At 47.8% G+C, this 4,431-nt stretch overlaps 1 pseudogene; it reads left to right on the top strand.

The window, feature by feature from the left end:
• The first annotated feature begins 1,573 nt into the window (after positions 1-1,573).
• LOC116827318 (U6 spliceosomal RNA) lies at positions 1,574-1,667 on the top strand (annotated as a pseudogene).
• The last annotated feature ends 2,764 nt before the right edge of the window (positions 1,668-4,431 follow it).

The raw sequence follows: 4,431 nt of genomic DNA, 5'->3' as shown, positions 1-4,431 counted from the left end.
TTAAAGTCGCAGTGTAGACCTGGCCTAAGAGAACAGCAGCCGCAGCAGCATCCTTTCCTGCCTGGAGAACTCCACCGCATTTGCATATGACTCTGGCCTGTGACAGGTGCTCTGCCAGCCATTACTGAGGAAGCTCAGAGCAGGGCAGTTCCAGCAGAACAAGCGCTGGGCAGAGTCCACTGGGGATTCAGACAGCAAGCTTTGCTTTGCTTTGCTTTTCCACCCTGAGGGCAGAGGGGTTCAATTAATCTGGTTCTGTTTTGCTTACAAACAGAGCATGAAACTCTGCCCACTCCAATACAGCCTCTGTGTGACTTGTTAAAGCCTCAGGCCTCGTAGGGTGGGGCGTGTATCTGACCTGATCGATGACTTTCTGGCCCTTTAATGCTGCAAAACAGGCAGAGTCCCTTCAGTGAATACACCACACCGCCATTGAGTAATTACACTAGTTGGGGTGGACTCTGGGCGTCAGAGACTGTGACCAAGGTAATTAAAATCCATTTGCAGAACCAGTTAGCTAGCCCCATCGACCTGCTGGCCTCCCCTCCTTTCTTGTATTTATTTTAATTCGGAAATGGGCTGTGATTCTGGAGTTGTGAGGTCGGGAGAGGGCTGTGCTGGGGAAGACTGAGGAGAATTAATGAGCCTGGGCTGATGCTGTTACATTTTCTGCCACCCTTTTTATTGTCACATTTGTGGGCTGGCCATATTAAATTTACTTCCTTACATTACAGTGATGGGTGCCAGTGTAAGTAGATAGATAGTGTTTATGGCAAAGGATGGATAGATAGCAGGGTGTGTATGGGGATGGATGGGAATATAGATAGATAATGGGGTGTGTATGTGGATGATTAGCTACATAATGGAGTGTGTTTGGGAATGAGTAGAAAGCAGTCTATGGGGATGGGTGGGTACATAGATAGTGAGGTGTGAATGGGGATAGATAGCTGTTGTACCCTCTAACCCATTTCTCACCCTTGCTGCCCCTTTTGGGTTTCCCTCCAGTTTATCAGGCTCTCCAATGGTTTCATTTCTCCTCTTGCTGCACACTGTCAAATGCTGGGTTTGTCTCACTTGACTGAGTTTCTCTGAAAGGAGGCTCAGGGTGGTCTGCACTGGTTTCTGTCTACCAGAGATGGTAGCAAACTGACTCTAAAAACCAATTTCCGATTGAGGAGCTGCTCACGTTCTCCTCCCTCTTCTGTCCAGCATTCCCAGTGCTGAAGAGGCGGAAGGGTCAGCAAAACCAAACTGCGAGCGTTAGAATCTGGAGCAAATTTTCATCTCAGGAGGTGCCTGTAAAACGTGCACAGGTAGCTGCTGATGGATGGTTCTGCAGCAGCCAGGGGAACTGTGTGTGCAAAGAGATGAGGGTAAGGGCACAGAGGAGGGTGTGCAGCTGCTTCAAGTGCTGGCCCCCAAGGTGCTGTTGGCCCCTGGTTAGAGATTGTTTAGGTGACAGAATGAGGGGTGTTGAGGACTAGGTGAGAATGAGATGAGGTTGGGGAAAGGAATGGTCTAGTGGTCAGGATTCCTGGGTTCAATTCCCAGTGTGGGAATAACGCAGAGCTTTGTGCTTGCTTCTGCAGCACATATACTAAAATTGGAACAATACAGAGAAGATTAACATGGCCCCTGTGCAAGGATGACATGCAATTTTTTTTTTTAGGGGGGAGGGATAGCTCAGTGGTTTGAGCATTGGTCTGCCAACCCCAGAGTTGTGAGTTCAATGCCTGAGGGAGCAAAAATCTGTCTGGGGATTGGTCCTGCTTTGAGCAGGGGATTGGACTAGATGACCTCCTGAGGTCCCTTCCAACCCTGATATTCTGTGACTCTATAAGAGGAGACAGAGTTTGAGGGGGACTGGCTGGAAGAAGGAGAGTCTTGGCAGAGGTGGTGTTGAGGACCAGGAGGAGACCTTGGGTGAGTCTGTGAGAAGCAGAGGAACCGGGGGATTTCACACAGAGGGAAGCCTGCAGTAACAAGAGGAGAGGCTGAGTTATTTAGGGAAGTGGGTCTAAACTAGAGGTCCAGGCTGTGATCAGCTTTCAGGGGATCCTCCAAGCACGGCCAGTGTTAGATTTGCTGAGGCACAGGGCAGAAAACTGAAGACCCACTGCATGGGGCTGAAGCCCAGGGACCTGAGCCCCACGACCCATGGCTGAAGCCAAAGCCTGAGCAACTTAGCTTTGTGGAGCTCCTGTGGCATGGTGCCCAAGCAATTGCCCTGTTTGCTACCTCCTTTTATACGCAGAAAACCAGTTGTTGTGGTACAGGGGGAGGGCCTTGGAGTTTTTACTGAATGTTGCAGGGGCCTCAGAAAGAAAAAGGTTGAGAACCTCTGAATAAGAGAGTGGGTGGAAACTTGGCAAGCTGCCTGAAGACTGCTTCAGCACTGTATGGGAGCCACTCAAGATGGCACCAGAGGAGGAGAGATGGGAGGAAGCCAAGATAAGTGCTGGGGGATTTCTTTGTTTAAAGAACTGGACAGAAAGGAATGTGTGGTGTTGGGACCTAGTTCAGGTGGCAGAGGAAGGGTGGTGATCTTGGGGCACTGAGTGGGTGTATGCAGTGGAGGCTTTAAGGAGTCTTGACATTCATGGAAAAACCTCTGAGACCATGTGCCAGGGAGCAACACCATGACACGCTTCATTCTTGCAATGACTCGGATATTCTACTGTTGCAAAACAGCTGGTGTGTCTGAAATCTCCCACCAGGCCTTTCCCTAACCAAGACACTGCGTCATTCATTGTGGATGTTGCTGTCTCTCTTATCACACTGCTCTAGCTTTGCTGCACTCAGTCCCAGGCTGTGCTCAGTCCCTGCTGATTAGGGAGGCATGTCTGTCTGCCATGTTCACACTGCACCTTTCCCCTTGGTGTGTCAGAATCACCTTCTCATCCCCATCTCGCCTTCTACATGAGGATGATTATTGCAGCTGGAAGCTGAAGGTCACTTAAAATGTTGTTTCCATCTAGCTGCCTTGATGGGGTAATTATAGCTGAAAACAAGGTTTACCAGCCAAATTAAAAACCTATCACAGTGTTTTCCGCTGTAAGAACCTGATTGGAAAAAGCTGTCATTTGTGGGACAACTAGAATGGCCTCTTTAGATTTTCCAAATGTTTCTGCCTGAAAAATTGTATCATTTTTTCCCCATCCCTTCCTTTACTCCTAGGGCTATCCAAGGGGTCTTTGTGGTGAGCTTATTAGCTCCTGCTGTTTATTCCCCACTTGGAATCCCCTCTTTTGGATACTGTAATCCATGTAATTGGGGCACACTGAGGTCATGGAAGGATTCTGGACCTAAATCATAGACCATGTGCAGGCTTTTGCATGTGGTAATTGTCTCACTGGTGATTCAGGCACTAGAAATGGGCACTTAAGTGGATTAGGCACAGTTCTGGGTGCTTTTAACCTCCACTGGACTCAATAGTAGGGTTGCCAGTTTTGGTGGGATGAATTCCTGGAGATTTCATCACATGACATAATCTTTAATTAAAGATTAATCTTTAATTCTTGGAGACTCCCGGCCAATCCTGAACACTCACTGGAGGGGGTCAGCACCGTGCTGGATCGGGCCAGGCTGGGAAAGAAGAAGAGGGGCTGCTGATCTTTTAGGCCATATCTACACACACAAGTTGTACCACTTGAAGCAAATCATTCAATCAATACAAGCCTCCCCTCCTCATTTGGGAAGCAGTTATATGCATACAATGGTGCTTATACCAGTAGCTCTTATTCCCATATGGGAAGAAGAATAAACTATAAGACACCTTTATAAATGTGCCCATACTAGGGGTAGTACCAATATAACTATATCAACTTAAAATTCACATCCCTTACTGCCATAGCTACAGCAGTACAAAACCAGTGTGTATAGACCAGTCATCAGAGTCTTATTCTGCAACCTGTATTCCTGACAAACAGAGCTTCTTCATGCAAATGCTCTGTTATGGCCATGGGGCCACTGTCGGGAGCACGAATACAGGTTGTGGCATCAGGCCCCGAAAAGTAAGGATCCCTCTTTCATGTAAATAATGATGTATAATAATGACCAATAAAATCCTAAAAAGCAAGGGAAAAGAATGGAAATTAGATGCCATTAAAGCAAAGGAGTTTTTATTTTATCTCCATTTTCCATAAGCCACCAGCTACTTTTTATACAGGTGCAGAAGCGGGCAAGTTAGACCCAGAAATGACCCAGGACAGAAGGCTGCACTATCTCTCAAAACAACCTTTGAAATGGACACGCTGTGAGTGATGGGCCTCCTAGACTCTAATCATGACCATCTAATCTGACCTCATGATCCCCCCGCCCCCCCAGGCCACAGAACCTCACCCATCCACTCCAGCAAAAGGCCCATACTAGGGCTACACTAGGGTATTAGTGCAGACGTTCTAAGCCGACAGGAGAGAGTTCTCCCAGTGA

Source organism: Chelonoidis abingdonii, chromosome 14, assembly GCF_003597395.2.
Source record: "Chelonoidis abingdonii isolate Lonesome George chromosome 14, CheloAbing_2.0, whole genome shotgun sequence".
Lineage (NCBI taxonomy): Eukaryota > Metazoa > Chordata > Testudines > Testudinidae > Chelonoidis > Chelonoidis abingdonii.
The sequence above is the reverse complement of the archived record's forward strand: the minus strand, read 5'-3'. Positions and strand labels throughout refer to the sequence as shown.